The 21975-nt window shown below is 44.3% G+C and overlaps 1 long non-coding RNA gene across 3 annotated transcripts in view; it reads right to left on the minus strand.

The window, feature by feature from the left end:
• LOC148356037 (uncharacterized) overlaps positions 1 to 21975 on the minus strand; it is an 84920-nt gene that overhangs the window by 41080 nt on the left and 21865 nt on the right. The window contains exon 3 of one of the 3 annotated variants that reach the window (XR_015852196.1): positions 3024 to 3105. The exons of the other annotated variants lie outside the window; for them this stretch is intronic. This is a non-coding gene — a long non-coding RNA (uncharacterized LOC148356037). The remainder of the gene's footprint in view (positions 1 to 3023; positions 3106 to 21975) is intronic. 3 annotated transcript variants of the gene reach the window in all.

Consider the following 21975-nt stretch of genomic DNA (forward strand, 5'->3'; position numbering starts at 1 on the left):
GGACGGCAGGCGTTGTTTTGACAAACGCTGGGCGTTGTTTTGAGTGTTCCAGACATCGCCACGCCCAGGGGGGCTTCCTTGGCACGCCCATGGGAGGAGTCAGCACGCCATTATGCAGGGAGAAGATGGTGAAAAGGAGAGAGCTAAAGGACTTCAGAAGAGGGCTTCCCTGAGACTCCAACGACACTAATTCGGCCGTTTTCGATGGAGTACACTTAGTTAAATTTTTAGGGGAAAAAAAATCTGCCCCTGTGTGAAATGTCGGCTTTCCTGTTCATCTTTTCCCTCAAGAAACGAGTGCGCATAAATTGTTGGGTGAATGTAAGTTGTGTTTGGTTCATGGAGTCAGATAATATTCCCAACAATGACAAGGCATCAATTCCAAGCATAAACATTTTCACGTTTGCCACGATCGATTCCTCACAGTAGGTATCGGCAGTGCGGCGTCGAGCAGAACAACAAAAACGTCGAGGCGAGGGGACATTAAGGACGCGCCGCTGAAGATGATGACGTCGTCCTCGTCGGTGCGCGATGTCAATTGGGAAAAGGACCCGGTCGACGGGCACGGCTGACTGGCCGGCTCGACACTGACAAATGGAATATTTGGGAGGACTTAATCAGAGGGAATGGGTCGGGGTCTGCGGGCGACACGCGTCTCGCTCCGGCGAGCGCCCGGAGAAAAGCTTTGACGCCGCCGTCTCTCGGTTTCCATCTCTGTCTGTGTACTGCTTTTTGCCGAATGCCATTATATATACATAGACGCAGTGGAGATCAAAATTGGAGAACAATTTGCAAACAATTGGATCATTCAGAAGAGATTCTATCTTCACTGCTCAACAGTTTAAGGGCGAGCGGCAGCCTTTCCGGCAGCTCCGTGTTATTTCGCTCTTTTTGTGCTTTATTGTTTGAAGTGTCTGCTTCTTATCTTCGGTGTTTTTCGTCCCGTTTGACAACGACACTTTGGATGACTTTCTATTCTATGGTTATGGGTTTTAACACACAAAAATGCCTTTATTCGAGGAATCAACTCCTTGCCCTGATCATGATGGGGCTCTATCGTGGATGCAGAGCCGGAGCTAAGGCTAAGCGGCTAGCGGCGTTACAAGCCTTTGGTACCGTCTGTACTCATGGTACCAAATAAGACGGACGAACTGGCTGTGCTGGTGGAAAACATCAAAGCGTACAGGGAGTGCAGTTTGCCGTGTTTTACGGAAACCTGGCTCACGTCTAGCATCCCGGACGCTAACGTGGAGCTACCCGGCTTCAGCGCTGTTAAGACAGACAGAGACACAAAAGCCTGCGGGAAGCGGAGAGGAGGCGGACTCGCTATCTACGCGGACACGAGGCGGTGTCACCCTGGGCACAAAGATTTGCATCTACCACAGGGATGTCAAACTTTTGGCCTAGCGTGTGACCTCATCCACTCCGCTGTGGCTAAACGACAACACAGTACCCCGAGGCCATCCTGTTCATAAACAACACAAGGATACTGCTGGAAGTGTGAATTTCCCTACGGGGATGAATAAAGTATCCATCTATCTATCTATCTATTGCAGTGAGGGCCCTAGCGCGGGTAGCGGGCCTTTATGAGCAGACTGTGACACTTTCCAATCATGTTGTCCGCCGGGGTCGCCCTATTGGTTTGAGCGCTTGCACGACATCAGCAGGCCGGACGTGCGCCACAGCACCGCCGACCCCGAGAAGGAGACGGGAACGCCGATAATAAATGAGGCCCGTCACTCCGCAGCGTTGATGAGCCGCGCCACCCGAGGGAATTGGACCGCGAGATGCAAACCTTTCTTACGCTTTCATCATCTTATTTTTTTCCTGGACTCGCAACTCTACCTGCTAACTGCGTATGTGTTTAAGCATATTCGTCATCTTCCCAGCATGCTCTTGGTGTCCCTTTCCCGCTCTGTAAACAGTCTACTGTACGGTACCGCTACGACGAGCTAACCTTCATAACAAACCCCAAGAAAAGTGGACGAGGAGAAAAGAGGAGGAAGAGACTTTTTCTGGCCGTCGAAACAAAGCGAGAGATAATGAAAAGGGATGAAAACGCACACCGTCCTGCAAGAGGAGTTCAGACAGGACAAGAAGGAGGATGCAACCTTCATTTCATCAGCCTAATTGGCAAAATTCCACAAACTTTTGGAATTTGTGGAAAGGTATCACCCAGGCTATCGTTCATCTGCCTTGCGCATTTCCCCCAGAGTGTCAAAAGCCAGCAAAGCACACGTCATTGGATCAGTTTTTCAAGTAACGCCACAGAACAAAACAATGCTGAGGACCAGTAAACAAAGAGGCAAGTTACGACATGAGAGAATTTATATTTACTATTTCCTTCATTCTTTGTTTCAGATGAAGCGTCTCTCGTTTTATGTTTATTGATTGGTAATTTAACTTATATATTTGTTTTGTGTTCTGATACTTTTAAAGGATTTATTGAAAAATATATACTTTTGCGGGGCTTGGAACGAATGAGCGCGTTTACATTGAAAAGGCGTCTCTCCTTACAAATGTTTCAGGTTACAAAGCCACTCCCAGAACCAATAAAATTGGTAAGTAGAGGTACCACTGTACTTGATTCTTACTTAAGGTCACAGCTGGTTCATAAGAGTTGCAGAAACTCGGCTCAAACTCAAACCCTGAAATTCTTTTGTGCGCGTGTTTTTTTCTCTGGCGTCGGGATGAAGACCCAGCGAAGAATAACAAATGCGTTTTGATCCGAGAGAGGGGGGGGGGTGCAATTTGGCATGCTAAACAGGCGGGCTAAACCCATTACCTAAGTGTTCTTTATCTTCCCATATGCTTTTGTTGTTTCATCAGCTTTGTATCTCTCCAAATCCTGGATTGAGATAACAAACAAATGGATGAGCGGGAAAAAAAAAATCCTTTCTGCCGGCGTCTTAAAAAAACCATTCATGGTACCACCTCACGGTCAGAGTACAGAACAGAACTGGGTCAAAAGGGATTTTCGGAGATTCTGCGTTTCGGTCATTTTTTGTCCCCGCCCGTCTCACCTGAAATCGTGGCGAGTCGATAGGGAAGGCCTGATTTCGGAGGATTTGAAGGCATCGGCGGCAGATTCTCTCCTCTCGTCTTCTACATAAGAAAAGGAGGATTCCGGTTTTAGATAAGCCGCGGCGTTCCGAGCCGTCAGAAAATTTGCTGCCAGCTCGTGCGACAGACACGCTTCTTATCAGATTTACTTCCTGTTCTGACTGATCAAAGTCCATTTATTTGTCATTTTTTTCAGATGTGCTCAAGATACAAGCAATCGAAATTTCCTTTCCCAATCTCCCGTGCGCAAACGTTGACGACAATAAAGTGCAGATGGATAATACTACTCGTCCGGTGAAGGATTTTATACATTTGACTATAAAGGATTTTATACGATTGAATACAAGTTACATGTATTGATTTTAATGCAAGATATTCACTGACTGGGCTGTAGTTAAATGGTAGATGGTCTGGATTTCTATAGCGTTTTTCAAGTCAATGAAGAGCTCCCAAAGCGCTTTACAATGTGCTTCACACTTACCCATTCACACACACACACTCACACACCAATTGAGAGTCTGCCTCCAAACGTTTTGAGGATAATCAAGATGCTGAATGGTAAATGGTGTGCATTTCTATAGCGTTTTTCAAGTCACTGAAGACTTCCCAAAGTGCTTTACAATATGCTTCACACTCACCCATTCACACAAACACACTCTCACACACTGATAGCAGCCGTGCAGGCATGCAAGGCGTCGACCTGCTTATTGGGGGCATTAGGGATTCAGTGTCTTGCCCAAGGACACTTCGACATGTGACATGGAGGAGCCGGGATTCGAACCTGCGGTCCCTTGATCCCAAGACGAGCGCTCTACCTCCTGAGATGACAGGTCACGCTGTTCCAAATGCAGAATCTTTTGACTAGGGAATTTTGATAACAGGACTCTGACGGAGGACGGCAGGCAATGTTTCGAGAACAAGGCCCTGATGAAGTAGAAACGCTCAGTGTTGTTTTGAATATTCCAGACATGGCGGCGAGGTGGTGGAGCCCACGTTGGGCTTCCTTGGCACGCCCATGGGAGGAGCCGGCACACCATCTTGCGGAGAGACGTGGGCCAATAAGGAGAGAGCTAAAGGACCTCCAACGACGCTAATTCGGCCATATTTGATGGAGTTCACTTAGTTAAATACTTTAAGAAATTAAATCTGCCCCCGTGTGAAAATGTCGACTTTCTTGTTCATCTTTTCCAACAAGAAATGAGCGCGCATAAATTGTTGGGTGAATGTAGGTTGTGTTTAGTTAATGGAGTCAGATAACTCCTTCGAACAATTTCTTTTCTGTTCTCTCTCCTTCTGTCTTTGTATTTCTCTTTGGATTTCTTTCTTCCTCTCCCTTTCTTTTCCCCCTCTCTCACGACTTTTTATCTTTTGTTTCTCACCCTCTCTCCCTCTCTCTTTTTCTTTCTTTGTCCTGCCTTCTCTGCTTTTCCCTCCCTCTTTTCCCTTTTCCCTCCCTGGCTGTGCTGGTGAAAAACATCGAAGCGTACAGGGAGTTCAGTTTGCTGTGTTTTACGGAAACGTCTAGCGTCCCGGATGCTAACGTGGAGCTACCCGGCTTCAGCGCTGTTAAGGACAGACAGAGACACTAAAGCCTGCGGGAAGCAGAAAGGAGGCAGACTCGCTATCTAGGTGAACACGAGGCGGTGTCACCCTGGGCACAAAGATTCCCATCTGCTGCAGGGAGGTCGAACTTTTGGTCTAGCGTGTGACCTCATCCACTCCGCTGTGGCTAAACTACAACACAGCACCCCGAGGCCATCCTGTTCATCTGTTAATGAACAACAAAAGGATATTGCTGGAAGTGTGAATTTCCCGATGGGGATGAAGAAAGTATCTAGCTATCCATCTAAATCACAGGTGTCAAACAGGCGGCCCGCGGGCCAGATCAGGCCTGCTAAGGGATCAAGAAGCGCAAGAGAAAAACAAGCTGCAGGTTGAAATATGTCTACTTGATGTTGCCAAAGCCAGGTGCCTCCAACAAAGACACTGTACTTGTATTTCTTTTCTTTCTTTCTTTCTTTTCCACCCCTTTTCTCAAGTCATTTTTATTTGTGACGCCCTTAATCACAAAGAGTCTCAAAGGGACTGCACAGGTTATTGTTCTCCACTCTGTCTCTTTCACTCTGTGTCTCTTTTTTTCTCTTCCTTTGTTGCTCTTTGTCTCTTTCTCTCTCTCTGTGTCTTTAACTTCTTTTGCTCTAACTTCCTTTTTTCCTTTTCTCTATTTTCTCTCTTCCTACCCTTCGCACTTTATTTTCTCTTTTCTCTCCTTCTGTCTTTCTATTTCTCTTTGATTTCTTTCTTCCTCTCCCTTTCTTTTCCCCCTCTCTCACAACTTTTCTCTCCCTTTCCCTCCCTCTTTCTCTTATTTCTTTATCTCTCTTTTTCTTTCTCTTGAATCTACTGGTCCGGCCCCCGACAGAACGTTTGTTCTATGGTGTGGCCCTCGACTTCAAATGAGTTTGACACCCCTGATCTAAATCCTGCCCCTCGCATGGTATCTAAACCAATAGGGTGCATTAAAACAAGCCTCCCTCCCCTCGGCCAACCAATCCGTAACTCCTGCATCGACTCCGATAAAAACACCTCAAAGAGGTCAGCCAGGAATTTTGGGGAGGAGGTCCCGGGCGGGGCATAAACATATTTCCCCCCCCTGCCCACTTCCCCCCGTTTATGGAAAGCAGCCGCCAGAAAAGGTGCTTACTTAGAGCAGATAAAGAGCCAGATGAGAGGCGAGCGGACTCGGATTAGGGAAAGGAGACGAGGCGGGCCGGGAGAAGCGGGAGGAGGGCGGGGGGTAAGGTGCGGACGGGCAGGGGGTGCCGGGCGGAGGCCGGCGGCATACGGGGGGAATATTAATCCGGGGCTCCGGCAAACAGAGCTTAGACGGGGCCGAGCTTCGGAGAAAGTCCTAAATCTTCACATTAGCTCCCCGCGTTTCTTCTGCTCAACCCGTAAGCTCTTTTTCTAAAGGACAGCACAAACAAACTGCAACCCCCCCATGACCCCCACCCATTCCTAGTACCTCTTGCCAGTCCCACTTCCTACTCTCGCACTCTCAAAATGGTTTGGAGATTGCAGGAAACCTATAAATCCAGGGTGTGAGTGGATAGGCAAAGATTAGAAGCCCCCCGCCCCGAAAAGGAAAGGATGCCCCTCCGATTGTGTCTCTTATTCTTCTTCTTGGCCTACTTCTGCGTCAGCAAAGAAAGAGGACTAAAAGAAGAATAGCACCTAAACCATCGTCACAATAACACAGAAAAGGGATAGAAGAACTCGATGTAAGATCAAAAAAAAAAAAACGACCCCGACCTGATCCAGGACGCAGGTATTAAAGCCTGACCCTGCCTGACCCCAACCAATTACCTGATTTGCAACACCGAGCCCGAAGCGAACCCCAAATTTCATTTCTATTTGGGAGGACTGGGGAGGAGAAGGGGTGATTTTTCTGGATCCAACGAGCGCAGTCCGAGGAAGAGGCAAGCGTGACAAGTGAAGCCCGTCTTTTGTAAGAAAATCGGTGTCAGGACCAGAACAGAAAACAGGAAGCCGAACCCACTCGCGTAACGTTACTCACAGTTTATTGGGGAGAAGAGAAAGGAGCGCACACTCGATCCGGAGATCGTTGGTCGCGGGGAGTAGATTGCTCGGAACGTGCAATTTTACCATCCCCTTATCTGAAACCTACTAGAGGACAAGGAAAAACTCAAAATAACCTGAGTTTTTTTGCTTTTGCATAGTGGCAAGCTGTTACCAAGAGATGCCAACAGGCGCATTTTGGCAGGAAATGCTTTTCAAGATATTTGGTATTAAAGGAATTTATACATTTGACTATAAAGGATTTTATACGATTGACTTAGTTTAATGCAGTAAAGATATTCACTGACTGGGCTTTAGTTCAATGACAGGGCAGGCTGTTCGAAATGCAGAATATTTTGTCTAAGAAATTTTGATAACAGGACTTGTGGAGGCGAATTTGTTTTGGGAAGCCAGACATCAAGGTGCTGTGTTGTGAGAACGATGGCCGCAAACAATTCCTTGGCACGCCCATGGGAGGAGCCGAGACGCGGGGAGACGTGGGCCAATAAGAAAAAGCTATAGGATTTCATAAGAAGGCTTCACACAGACTTCAACGTCACTTCTTCAGCCGTCTCCGATGAAATACACTTAGTTCTTCTGTCAGGGAAAATAAATCCGCCCCCGTGTGGAAATGTCGGCTTTCCACGTCATTTTTCCCTCAAGAAACGAACGCGCATAAATTGTTGGGTGAACGTAGGTTGTGTTTGGTTAATGGAGTCAGATAACTCATTCCGACAATTTGGTAAACGGTACATTTCGATAGTTAATTCCCAAAACAATTGAAATCAAATTTTGAGGAAAGTCAGAAGAGTTGTTATGGGGTCCGGGAAGAGACTGACGCGGCGTCGGCAGAGAAAACAATATCGGGGCTGCGGGTCCCGCCCACAGCGGCTAGGCTACGTAACAGCTGTCACACGCCCCCTCCTGCTGAGCTTGTATCTCAACAACACCAGATCCATTACCCATAAAACAGACGAGCTGGAGCAACGACTCATGCGACATTCGTGACTCTTGTAGTTTTGCCATCGTGGAGACCTCGCAGTTGCGGTTACCCGATGCTAGCATGTAGATAGCCGGTCGCTCTCTAAATCGCTTCTTTACACTTTCCAATGTCAATGTAGTATTTTAGAATGAGTACTCATAAGCAATGTTCCCTCTAAGCTGCGTGTGTGCACTACCCAGAGCTTTTCCGCGCACAAGAAAATCTAGCCAGCGCACAAAAATCAGGGCTCAAAATTGCTAATTAAGAAGCCAATGAAGTCAAAGTTACAGCGCATGAAGGTCAAAATACGCGGGTTCCCCCGACGCTGTGTTCTAAATGCGGTATTTTGAAGTCGAGTCGAAGGAGAACGAAGTTGAGTCAAGTCAGAAGAGTTTGTCGAGAACCGGCTTCTTCGGCGCGGCTCACTAAAAGGAAAAGGCTCCTTCTGGTCCTGAACGGCTCTTCGGGTTGTTTTTGCTTCTTTAACCCCTACACGACCAAATATTATGTAAAATTGTGTGCAAAATGACTTAAAGGAAGGGGGGAATAGAACAAAAAAGAAAAAAATACCAAAATGAAAAAGTCGTGAAAAGCTGAGAAAAAATCAACGAAAGGAAGAGAAAAAAGAAGGAAAAATTCACCCAGAAAAAAAGAAAAGAAAGAAACAAAGTAAAAAAAGTAAATAGAGAACAAAAAGAAAAAAGTAACAGCTTGGAAAAAATAAACACAATGAGATTTTTTTAAAGGAATTTAAAAAAAGAGGGAAAAAGAAGAAAAAGTTTGTGTTGCATTCAAATAATTTCCAATGATATCAAGTGAATCTTGTTGCCAACATTGAACTTTCACTAAAAAATGTGATTAAATACAGTTGTGTATCGTGCAACCGACTCAATAAGCCCCCCAAAATGTGAATGTTATGCGACAAAATATATCAGGAAATGAAAAGAAATGGAAATCTTGTGAAAGAATTGTAAAAACAAATGACGATTGTGGGCCGTACAACCTTTGCAATCGTACATGAGTCAATTCATTCAAAAGTGAAACAGAATTTTGCATTGTCGGAAACTCAGCAAAATGTAACTTGATGTCAAGTTTTGGACATGTTTGATAATGACTTAGTTGCCACACTTGGGATTGCCGTTGCTCACTGTTGTTTCAAGCGTTGCTCACCGACTTTGTTTGAACGCTCAGACCCCGGGAAAATGACAGGGAACATTGCTCATAACAATAAAGACCATTCGTTCGACGGCATTTCTGTTTCTACTCGTAGATCCGTCGTTGTTATTTTGTTCCAGAGGTGTACTCTCAGTCGGTAGTGACGTCATCTCAAGGCGAGTTGAACCCTTTTTCCACACGAGGTCACTCTGATAGCTTCAGGGCAAGGTTCCCTGTCATTTTCCTTAGGGGTCTGAGCGTTCGCACAAAGTGGGCGAGCGACGCTTGAAACGACAGTGAGCAACGGCAATCCCAAGTGTGGCAACTAAATCGTTATCGAAAACTTGACATCACGTTACATTTTGCTGAGTTTCCGGCAATGCAAAATGATTTTTCTCTTTTGAATGAATTGACTCAAGTACGATGGCCTACAAACGGCGTTTGTTCTTACAATTCTTTCACAAGATATCCTGTCCTTTTATTTTCCTGATATATTTTGTCGCATAATATTAACATTTTTGGGGGCTTATTTAGTTGGTGGCACGATACAGAACTGTATTTAATCACATTTTTTTACTGGAAGTACAATGTTGGCAACAAGATTGACTTGGTATAATTGGAAATTATTTGAATGCAACACAAACTTTTTCTTCTTTTTTCCGTGTTTTTTTTCTACTTTTTAAAAAAAATCCTTTTAAAAATATCTCAGGGTGTTTATTTTTTTCCAATGTGTTACTTTTTTCTTTTTGTTCACTATTTACTTTTTTCCTACATTTCTTTTTTTCTGGCTTTTTTTCTGAATTTTTCCCTCTTTTTTTTCTCTTCCTTTTGTTTCTTTTTTTTGCTCAGCTTTTCACTCCTTTTTCATGTTGGTATTTTTTTCTTTTTTGTTCTATTCCCCCTTTCCTTTAAGTCTTTTTGCGCATCATTTTACATCATATTTGGTCATGTTGGGATTAAAGAAGCAAAAACGACCCGAAGAGCCGGTTCCTTTTAGTGACCCGAGCCGAAGGAGCCGGTTCTCGACAAACTACTAACTTTACTCAACTTCGTTCTACTTCGACTCGACTTCAAAATACCGCATTTAGGACACAACGTCGGGGGAAGCCGTGTATTTTGACCTTCATGCACTGTAACTTTGACTCAATTCGCATCTTAATTAGCAATTTGGAGCCCTGATTTTTGTGAGCCGGCTAGATTTTCTTGTGCGCGGAAAAGCTCCGGGCAGTGCGCAATTGTGCACACACGCAGCTTAGAGGGAACACTGCTTCAGGGTGATCCTGGCTGTGACCACCACATTTGTCCCCAATACCAATCTGTCAATCACCAAGAGACTGGCATTTTTCGGAAAACAAGCTAACCGTTTCCTGTCCCCGGCAATCGTTCGAACCCCAAAAAGAGGGAATCGTCCGACCGCGTTCCGACACCCGCGGCTCGAAGGCGGAGAAGGAAGCGGCGGGGAAACCGGGAAAAGTGCTTCCTCGCTGAGTTTCATTAACCTGACCGCATGCGCCAAAAGCCGCCGTGTCGGACTTAATCAGAGTGACACCGATACGCAATCCGTGGCCCGCTGGCTCTCGAGCGGCCATTTTGAGAATCCGCGCACAAGTCGGTCGGCGCGGAAACGTGCCGAGTTCCGACGAACCGGCAAAATGGCCGAAGAGGTTCTTCACCGTGATTAGAACATCAGATGGAACCTCTGGGGGACTCGTGGCCTTATTAGTCACACTTTTCCATCATCCCGTCCGTCGCCCTTTAAATAGGTAGGAAGCCGAGAACCTTTCGAAAAAAAGGCGCAGGAAAGGGATGGGCGACACCAGGCTGTGCTTGCCCAAGACCGGGGTTGGGTAGGGTTACTTGAACTGGATGACTTTCAATGACTTTTGGATGACTCCAATAGCAAATATGCTAACAAAAGAAACATGCATTTCAGGTGAATTGGCCGGTCCAAATTGTCCCTAGGTGCGAATGAGCGAGAGAGTTGTCTGTCCCCGTGTGCCCTGCGATTGGCTGGCAACCAGTTCAGGGTGTCCCCTGCCCACTGCCCGATGATTGCTGGGATGGGCTCCAGCACCCCCGCGACCCTACTGAGGATAAGCGGTGCAGCTAATGAGATGAGATAATGAGAAACTCAATATGAATAAAATGATGACTCACAACACGCGGTAAGCTTTCTCTCCTGGCTTCGATCTCCGGCAAAACGAACATCAAATGCCACAGAAACAAAATGAAAATAAATCCAAACAGCTTTTTGCCCTTCCATGTATTCCGTTACTCCCCAAGCCTGCACAAAATGGAGTCATTTAATTCCTATTTAGTTTCTTTTGTCTTTTATTAGCATATTTGGTATTGGAGTAATCCAAAAGTAATTGAAAGTAATCCAATTAAAGTAACCCTACCCAACCCTGGACTCACCGTTTTCCACTTCCCCTCATCACTCATTTCTTAGGATTCAATAATATCATGACAAATGGGCAATAAAACACAGTAGATCACAATAAAACGAGATGGGGTCTTGCCCAACACATTTGGAACAGAACAGGATCAGGTAGAGGGCATGTTATATGTGGAAGTGTCCTTGGGCAAGACACTGAATCCCTAATGCCCCCGATAAGCAGGTCGGCGCCTTGGATGGCTGACTCCCTGTTGGTGTGTGAGTGTGTGTGTGTGAATGGGTGAGTGTGAAGCACATTGTAAAGCACTTTGGGAGGTCTTCCTCGACTTGAAAAGCGCTATAGAAATGCAGACCTTTTACCATTTAGCATCTTGATTATCCTCAAAACATTTGGAGTCTGACTCCCGATTGGTGTGTGAGTGTGTGTGTGAATGGGTAAGTGTGAAGCCCATTGTAAAACGTTTTGGGAGCTCTTCAGTGACTTGAAAAGCGCAATAGAAATGCAGACCATTTACCATTTAAGTAAACCAAGTAAAAATAGACAAAAAGGGTTACCAAAAACAAAAGTTTCTGCATTTTTAGATGATGTTATTCATTTTTAATTGAAGTTAAAAAAATACATGTATATAACAATTGAAAGAAGACTGAAACATTTACATTGGCTTGCAAAACTATTTGTCCCCCTGGAACTTTGTGACCTTTTGCCACATTTCAGACTTCAAACATCAAGATACAAAACTGTCATTTCTTGTGAAGCATCAACAAGAAGTGGGACACAATCATAAAGTGGAACGCACTTCATTGGATATTTTAAACTTTTTTTTTAACAAATAAAAAACAAAAACGTGGGTGTGCAAAATGATTCAGCCCCATTGAGTTCATACTTTGTAGCGCCACCTTTTGCTGCGATGACAGCTGCAAGTCACTCGGGGTATGTCTCTATCCATTTTGCACATGGAGAAACTGATATTTTGGCCCATTCCTATTTGCAAAACAGCTTGAGCTTAGTGAGGTTGGATGGAAAGCGTTTGTTTTCAGTTCTTTCCGTTTCTTCAGAAAAATATTACTCTAGTAGAAGTAAAAAACTGTCATCTTAATAAATACTTGAGTAAAAGTAAGAGCATGCTGTGCAGATCCTCGTCGAAGGAGGAAAAAAAATGAAAAACTTTAGCTCGGGATCAGGTGAGATTCGGACCCGAGGACAAAATCTCACCTCTACTTCAAATGAAGAAATCCAGCGTCGATCAAAAGCAAGTTGTTTTTTTCCTCGTGACCTCGATAACTAAAATAAAGCCACTATCTCGCTGCTAGCACATTCTTTGTGCTATTTGGAGCTGTTTGGATCCATGAACTAAGATCTTTTTTGTGTTAATAGGCTGCTATAAACTGACATGAATTCCGCCATTCTGCTTTAACAATCCACGCGCAGCTTCAATACTATCTATCTAAATACTTCAAAACGAAGATGCCACTTTGAGAACTAATGATCTACAATGCATTGTTGCGAACATGCCTAAGTGTCTAAAATAGCATTAGCGGCGTTTTGACACGGCCCGGAACGCCAGGTGAATCCTTCCTGGTAGATAGGAGGCAAAGCGGACCCAAAACTGCCACCCGGTATACCCTGAGAAGTTAAGAATTAGCGCGCGATGAGCTTAATGCTCCGCAAAGAAGAGAAAGTAGCGCTTTCAATGTGACAGAGAGTCGAAATCCACTTCTGTGGACAAGAATGACTCAGGCGAAGGAGCAAAACGGAGGCTTTAGATGTGTACAGTAGGAGGACCACGTGGCTTTAAGCTCCCCGCAAAGTCTCCCGCCGCCGGCTTTATTCCCAACGGGAAGCTGTCAGAAAACACAAGACCGCGCGCCGAGGCGACTTCATCAAAAGCGGACTAGCAAATATTAGACGAGTTTCAAACGTGAGCCGTGCCGCGGCCCCCCCGTGCCTCCCTTTGCCTGCGGGAAACGATTTCTTTCATTCCCGGGTTCCTACACCTTTTCCGTGGCCGGATTCAAGCACTTTTCAAGACGACGTGTTCCTTTTTCAAGTACCTTCTGTTAGGAATTAATACTATTAAAAATGTAGCGTTTACCAAATTGTTTGAATTGGTTATCTGACTCCATTAACCAAACACGACCTGCATTCTCCTAACAATGCGCGCTCATTTCTTGATGGAAAAGATCAAGTCAAGTCACATTTATTTATGACGCCCTTAATCACAAAAATGTCTCAAAGGACTGCACAGGATTACAATTACAAAATGACACAATTACCTGATCTTAAACCAGCACGATGAACAAGAATAGCCGATATTTTCACACACGGGCAGATTTAATTTCCCTGACAATTCAACTAAGTGAACGCCATCGAATATTGGCCGAATTAGTGTCACTCGAGTCTCTGTCAAGCCCCCTCTTTAAGTTCTCTAGTCTTCTCCTCTCGGCCCACGTCTTTCCACAAGATGGTGGGCCGGCTCCTCCCATGGGCGTGCCAATGAAGCCCCCAAGTGAGCTCCACTACCTCGCCGCAATGTCTGGAAAACTCAAAACAGCAGAGCGTTTCTGAAAACGTTGCCTGCCGTCCTCCGTCATCAGGGCCCCTCCGCGTCTGGATGCGCTGATTATCTCATCAGCCTCACGTCCTGTTCCCGCCATTCTTGTAAACAATATTTTCTACCGGGGTGCCCTGAACTTTCACTGCTCATTGAACTTAACCCTACTCGGTAAAAATCTTCATTGCACTCGATAACTGTAACTTGTATTCAATCGTATAAAATCCTTTATAGTCAAATGTATAAAATCCCTCACTACAAAGAGAGAGATCCAGCACGAATCAAAAGAACTAATGTTTTTTGTTATAAAGCTGCTATCTTGCTGCTTGCACATACTTTGTGTAATCTGGAGTGGTTCCCATCTATGATCTAGGGCCGGGGTCGGCAACCTATGAGGGGTTAACCAGTGGCACGCGAGCGCATTGCAAAATAATAATGATTTTTCTTTTTCATGTACATTTTTAGGTGAAATTCAGACATTTTCAGTTGCGCGCTGTGTTATCCAGAGGCTTTACGGTAGCGCCCCTCCTACTCTTCTTCGTGTGTCAGTGTGTGTTTGCGCAACGCCTCGCAGAGGAGGAGAGATCCGTGTTTTAAGACAGCCAACGAAACACAGGCGCGCGATAATCGAATAAATCATGACGGCTCCTCCAGCGAAAAAATGTTGTTTTCAGCCAGCGTGGACAGACGACTGAGGGTTTGTGCAAAAAATGACCGTGCTGTTTGAGCATTATGCCTCGAGAGCATTGTACCTCGCAGCTAGTGTTAAACGTCATGACGAGACGAAGCATGAACATGAATTCAAGGCGGAGACATTAAAACGCGTTGTGTCCAGGTACGGCAAACAAACAGACCCTGAAAACCTTTGTTACTGCTACAAACTGCCACCACTGAAGCAAGCTATCACATTGCTCACTGCGTGGCAAAGCACGGAAAACCATTTACTGATGGCGGATATATCAAAGGTGTGTGTGTGCGTGTGTTTCAAGTTTTGATATTTTCTGCAATAAGATTTCATTGATGAATTGTATGTTAGCTGTTCATATCACTTGATTTTGATAGTAGTTCATTGTTGATGAAGAATAGTTGAAGATGTGGATGTCTACAGGCCTTTCCACATTGCTCACAGTCAATTTTTAGTTTGTTGAAAAAAAAGAAAAAAATCCGAGGAGCCGTTTTGGAGCTGAAAGAGTCGGCTCTTCCCGATGAGCTGAGCCAAAAGAAACGGTTTGCCCCTAACTGCATGACACTTTACACCGAAAAACAACAGCGAACAAAAGATGAAAGTGCTGTATCTGAGTCACAACAGAAGATTTCTCCTGCTACAGGAAACCAGTACAATCTATTCCAAGCGGAGAGAAACCTTCATGCCAAAAACTGTCTTTCTCTCTTTTTCTGTCTTTATCTTTCTCCCTTTCTTTCTGATTCTCCCCATTTCTCTAGCTTTCTTTTCTCTCTCTCTTTCCCTCAGTATTTTTTTATTTCTTTCTTTCTCTTCATTCTCCTTTTCTTTTGCTTTCAATCAATTTCTCTCTCTCTCTCTTTCTTAATTCCCCTTCAGTCTGTTTATTTCTCTCTCTTTTTCTGTCTTTATCTCATTCTCCCTTTCTTTCTGATTCTCCCCAATTCTTCATCTTTCTTTTCTCTCTCTCTTTCTGTTTCCCCAGTCTTTGTTTTTTTCGTTCTTTCCCTTTTTTTTCATCTCATTTTTCCTTTCTTTTGCTTTCACCCAATTTCGCTCTTTCTCTCTCTCTCTCTCTCTCTTTCTTCCTTTTCCCCTTCAGCCTTGTTCATTTCTCTCTCTTTTTCTGTCTTTATCTCATTCTCCCTTTCTTTCTGATTCTCCATTTTTCTTTTCTCCCTCTCTTTCTGTTTCCCTCAGTCTGTTTATTTTCTTTTCTCTTTTTTTCCTCATTCTCCCTTTCTTTCGCTTTCACCCAATTTCTGTCTTTCTTTTTCTCTCTCTCTTTCTTCCTTTTTCCATTTCAGTCTTTGTTTATTTCTCTCTCTTTTTCTGACTTTATCTTTCTCCCTTTCTTTCTGATTCTCCCATTTCTTCCGTGACCTAAATACGGCTCACCGGGACATATCGGCGGAAACACAGAAGGCCGGCCGGCCGAAAACATGCAGTAAGCAGCCAGGATAACCACAAAAAAAAACCTACCGGCAACAAACAGAAACCCGGCCGTGAGAAAAGACACGGAGCACGGCAGGCGAGCCGGCTCGTGGCCCCGAGCTACAGAAGGAGAAGATCCGAGAAGATCAATCTTCGGGTGACACTTCATTTAGTCGGCATTGATGCGGAATTACCGCCCATTACGGCTATTGGCAGGATCTGACACCGCTTCCCGGGCGAGGCCGCCGCTGAATAGGGCAGATAAGCCTTTTTTTTCCCTTTTTTTCCCTTTTCTATTCAAGCCCGTCATCACTATTGCTAATCAACTAAAAGGACACGTTAGGGTTTTCTTTCATTCCTCTCCGTAGGGATCCTATCAAATCCTTTTTCAAGGGTAGATCCTTCAATATTTTCAACCTACGGTAGAATCTTTTTTAATCTTAGCCGTCTCGTATCGTTAAGGGACTCCGGGCCTCATCCGAACGGAGCAATTTCATTATTCATAGTACTTGAGCAGGGGTGTTAAACTCATTGGAGTTTGGGGGACATGTGGTAAAAAAAAAATTAAACTCTCACAGGGAAAAGAAAGAAAAGAGAAAAAAGAAAGAAAAAAAGAAAGAAAGAGAAATGGGGAGAAAGTGAAAGAAAGGGAGAATGAGATGAAAAGAGGAAGAAAGAAATAAACAAAGACTGAGGGAAAGAGAGAAAAGAAAGATGGGGAGAATCAGAAAGAAAGGGAGAAAGATAAAGACAGAAAAAGAGAGAGAAATAAAGAAAGACTGAAGGGGAAAAAGGGAGAGAGGGAGGGAGAGAAATTGGGTGAAAGCGAAAGAAAGGGAGAATGAGATAAAAAAAAGAGAAAAGAAAGAAAAAAAACAAAGACTGAGGGAAAGAGAGAAAAGAAAGATAGAGAAATGGGGAGAATCAGAAAGAAAGGGAGAAAGATAAAGACAGAAAAAGAGAGCGAGATAAAGAAAGACTGAAGGGGGAAAAGGGAGAAAGAGAGAGAGAGAGAGAGAGAGAGAGAGAGAGAGAGAGAAATTGGGTGAAAGTGAAAGAAAGGAAGAATGAGAAAAAAAAGAGAAAAGAAAGAAAAAAAACAAAGACTGAGGGAAAGAGAGAAAAGAAAGAGAGAAATGGGGAGAATCAGAAAGAAAGGGAGAAAGATAAAGACAGAAAAAGAGAGCGAGATAAAGAAAGACTGAAGGGGGAAAAGGGAGAAAGAGAGAGAGAGATAGAGAGAGATAGAGAGAGAGAGAGAGAGAGGGAGAGAGAGAAATTGAGTGAAAGTGAAAGAAAGGGAGAATGAGATAAAAAAAAGAGGAAGAAAGAAATAAACAAAGACCGAGGGAAAGAGAGAAAAGAAAGATGGGCAGAATCAGAAAGAAAGGGAGAAAGATAAAGACAGAAAAAGAGAAATAAAGAAAGACTGAAGGGGAAAAGGGAGAAAGAAAGAGAGAGAGAGAGAGAGAGAGAGAGAGAGAAATTGGGTGAAAGCAAAAGAAAGAATGAGATAAAAAGAGAAAAGAAAGAAAAAAACAAAGACTGAGGGAAAGAGAGAAAAGAAAGATAGAGAAATGGGGAGAATCATAAAGAAAGGGAGAAAGATAAAGATGGAAAAAGAGACAGAGAAATAAACAACAACTGAAGGGGAAAAAGGGAGAGAGAGAGAGACAGAGAGAGAAATTGGGTGAAAGCGAAAGAAAGGGAGAATGAGATAAAAAAAGAGGAAGAAAGAAATAAACAAAGACCGAGGGAAAGAGAGAAAAGAAAGAAAAGAGGAGAATTAGAAAGAAAGGGAGAAAGATAAAGACAGAAAAAGAGAGAAATAAACAAAGACTGATGGGGGAAACAAGGGAGAAAGAGACAGAAAAAGAGAGGGGGGGAGAAATTGGGTGAAAGCAAAAGAAATGGAGAATGAGATAAAAAAGAGAAAGAAAGAAAGAAAGACTGAGGGAAAGAGAGAGAGAAAAAAGAAAGATAGAAGTAATGGGGAAAATCCGAAAGAAAGGGAGAACGATAAAGACAGAATAAGAGAGATAAATAAACAAAGATTGAGGGTGGAAAACGGAGAAAGAGAGAGACTAATGATAATTGATAAATCGGTCGAGGATTTCTTAAATTACTTCCCCTTTGTTCAAATATTGAAGTTCTGAACGGATAGAAAAAGAGTGCACAAAACAACAGCGTTGGCCATCGCAGGTGAAGGATTGCCAAAAGGTTGAGAGTCAGGTCGGCCTCCCCCTGAACCTCCACCCCCTCGGCAGGGGTCGACCCCCGAACCCCCCGGCCCGTCCCGTCCCTCGCTGACCGAGAGGCACCCAGATACCCCCTTAAGGAGCTTTGCTTTCTGCAGGAAACTTAATCTTCTTTTTAAAGGCCGTGCCCAGGCTCCTCACAAGCCCCTGAATGGAGCGCGAGGGGGGGGGGGGGGGGGTGCGCTTGAGTCGGAGACGGAGTATCTCGGGGCCCACATTGAAGCCCGGCCCCCCATCCCAATAAGCCCAGAGATGCTCCAGATGCCGGCGCGGGAATTAAAGAGGAGACGGGCCGCCTCAAATACCGAGTCCGCACTGTGACCGACTCGCGTGACAACATAGACGGCGACTCCGGGCGATTTCATGCTGGATTTTCAGTAACATACCTCCGTTCACTTAAGAGAAAAAAAAATGGCTGCCGTATTTACTAGTGTGGAATGCACAGCCCTCATTTTTGGTTAAAAATCACTATACATTTTTTCCACTTGATTCAAATCCTTTATTGGCGACGTCAACGATGAACACAATACGGTACTAAAGGATTTTATACATTTTGACTATAAAGGATTTTATACGATTGACTTAATGCAAGATTTTCACCGAGTAGGCTTTAGATCAGGGGTGTCAAACTCATTTGAACTCGGGGGCCACACAATAGAACAAACATTCTGTCGGGGGCCGGACGAGTAGATTAAAGGGAAAGAAAACGAGAGAGAAAGAAATAAGAGAAAGAGGGAGGGAAAAGGAGCGAGGGCGGGACAAAGAAAGAAAAAGAGAGAGAGGGAGAGAGCGTGAGAAACAAAAAAGATAAAAGGTCGTGAGAGAGGGGGAAAAGAAAGGGAGAGGAGTAAAGAAATCCAAAGAGAAATAGAAAGACAGAAGGAGAGAAAAGAAAGCATGAAGGGTAGGAAGAGAAAAGAGAGAAAAGGAAAAAAGGAAGTTAGAGCAAAAAAAGGTTAAAAGACACAGAGAGAAAGAGACAAAGAGCAACAAAGGAAGAGAAAAAGACAGACAGTGAAAGAGACAGAGACAGAGAGTGGGAGAAAAGGGGTGAAAAAGAGAGAAAGAGAGAGAGAGAGAAAGAAATACAAGTACAGTGTCTTTGTGAGAGGCACCTGGCTTTGGCAACATCAAGTTGGTCTATTTCAACCTGCAGCTTGTTTTTCTCTTGCGCTTCTCTGAGTGTTGTCTCGCGGGCCAGATTCAATCCCTTAGCGGGCCTGATCTGGCCCGCGGGCCGCCTCTTTGACACCTGTGCTTTAGATCAATGACGGGGCAGGCTGTTCGAAATGCAGAATATTTTGTCCAGTTCTGTTGATAACAGGACGCGTGAGTGCGCTGACACAGAATGTTCCAGACATCAAGACGCTCGTCTATGAGATTGTGAAACCCACGTTGGGCTTCCTTGGCACGCCCATGGGAGGAGCCGGCACACCATTATGCGAGGGGAGATGGCCAATAGGAGAAAGCTAAAGGACTTTAGAAGAAGGCTTCCCACAGAGACTCCAACATTACTTCCATGGAGTACACTTAGTTAAATTGTTAGGGAAAATAAATCAGCCCCTGTGTGAAAGGCCTTCCCGGTAATTTTTCTCTCAAGAAACGAGCGAATGTAGGTTGTGTTTGGTTCATGGAGTCAGATAACTCATTTGAACCATTTGGTAAGCGCTACATTTTATTATTTAATTCCCTACAGTACCAACAGAAAATTTACAAAGTATTTATTTCCAAGGGAGAAATCCCAACGATTAAAAAAACATTTTTTCTTTTAGGTTGGCATTTTTTTGATAAAAATAAAGTTGCTATCTTGTTGCTAGCACATTCTTTGTGCTATTTTGAGCTGTTCCCATCTATGATCTACAATCCTTTAGTGTCAATGGTCTGCTATAAACTGACATGAGTTCTGCCGTTCTGCTTAGAAAACGCCCAACCCAAAACGTCAAACTTGGTGGTTGGTAATAATTCCGTTTAATCTCATCTCATCTCATCTCATTAGCTCCACCGCTTATCCTCAGTAGGGTCGCGGGGGTGCTGGAGCCCATCCCAGCAATCATCGGGCAGTGGGCAGGGGACACCCTGAACTGGTTGCCAGCCAATCGCAGGGCACACAGGGACAGACAACTCATTCGCTCATTCACACCTAGGGACAATTTGGACCGGCCAATTCACCTGAAATGCATGGTTTTTTTTGGAATGTGGGAGGAAACCGGAGTTCCTGTAGGAAACCCACGCAAGCACGGGGAGAACATGAGAACTCCGCACAGGAAGGTTGGTAGCTGGATTTGAACCCACGCAGGAGGTTCCCAAGACATGAACTGTGCCGCACATGCGCTAACCACTGCGCTGCCGTGCTGCCTAATTCTGTTTAATATGCAATACAAAAAAAAAATGAAAGTACTGAATGTATAAAAAGCAGAAAACATTTTAAGTTATTTGTCCTTCCTTACCTCCTTTCTTTCTTTCTTTCTTTCTTTCTTAAACTGCAACTTCTGCTGGCCATCTGTTGGCCCATATTTGTGTTACCAGCCAATTCTCAAAGTTTCAGTTAGTTTTTGAGGCATCTTCTAGGTCAACAGGAAACCGCAACTTCACTTTTCTGCTTGCAACAATCTCTGCTGAACTTTGTTCTTTCGCTTAAAGTTCCTGACATTAGTTTGAACTTGTATTTTGCATTGAAAATATCCATTTATAATAAAAGCTGTTGTACTTAATGTACAATGGGTCTAACATGGACCACTCAAAAATGCCTAGGGTCGCAAAAAAAATTATAATATTATAATGAATGCAAATCACGCTGTATCTGTATGAGCTATATCAAGTTTCATGAGTGTTTTTTCATAATGGTTGACAGGTAAGGGGCAGAACACAAGTTAGACGATACCTTTGCAAAAACCATTGTAGCAGGGTCATCCTGGAAGAGGGGCATTACCTCAGATTTTTGAATTTCTCCTTGCCCTCATGTCGGTTTTAGATCAGGGGATGCTGTAATAATGGTCTGTTGTTTGCAATAATCTGTGGTCTGTGTAACCCTTTGAGACTCCTCTTGATTTATATTGTGCAGAAATTTGGAGCAATCGTTCCAAAAGTTAAATCCAGCCTCTTTTTATCCTCCAAAAACGTTAGAACCATACACAGGGTAGGATAACCAGATCATACTCATATTTGATTCCTGCAGTCCAAATTATTAGAATTATTAAATTCACAACTGCTATTTAAGGTCAATAAAAACAGTGCCAGATGCGGTGTCCGTACGATGTCACTCAAATGCATCGTTCCATCATTCGAAAGATTAAAGTCTTGGGATTCAAGAAATGCCAACCATTCCTTAGTTTCTATTTTCGCTCGCAACTTTACTGTGCATATGACACTAAACACTTGGAATTGAGTTGAATTTAAAAATAGACACTCCATTCCATCCATTATCTGAATGGAGCCCATCCCAGCCATCTCCGGGCAGTGGGCAGGGGACACCCTGAACTGGTTGCCAGCCAATCGCAGGGCACACACGGACAGACAACTCATTCGCTCATTCACACCTAGGGACAATTTGGACCGGCCAATTCACCTGAAATGCATGTTTTTGGAACGTGGGAGGAAACCGGAGTGCCCGGAGGAAACCCACGCAAGCACTGGGAGAACATGTAAACTCCGCACAGGAAGTCTGGAGCTGGATTTGAACCCACGACAGGTTCCCATGACATGAACTGTGCCGCACAAGCGTTAACCACTGCGCCGCCGTGCTGCCTTGTTATACCAGCTCAGTAGCCTAGATGGTAAGGCGCCCGCTTTGAGACTGGGACGTTCGGGTTCGCGCCCCGGCCGAGTCATTCCTAAGACTTAAAAAGTGGTCGGCGGCGCCCTCTGTTGGCTGCGGC

The sequence above is a fragment of the Urocampus carinirostris genome, chromosome 12 (assembly GCF_059441175.1).
Source record: "Urocampus carinirostris isolate Australia breed hairy pipefish chromosome 12, RoL_Ucar_1.0, whole genome shotgun sequence".
Taxonomy (NCBI): domain Eukaryota; kingdom Metazoa; phylum Chordata; class Actinopteri; order Syngnathiformes; family Syngnathidae; genus Urocampus; species Urocampus carinirostris.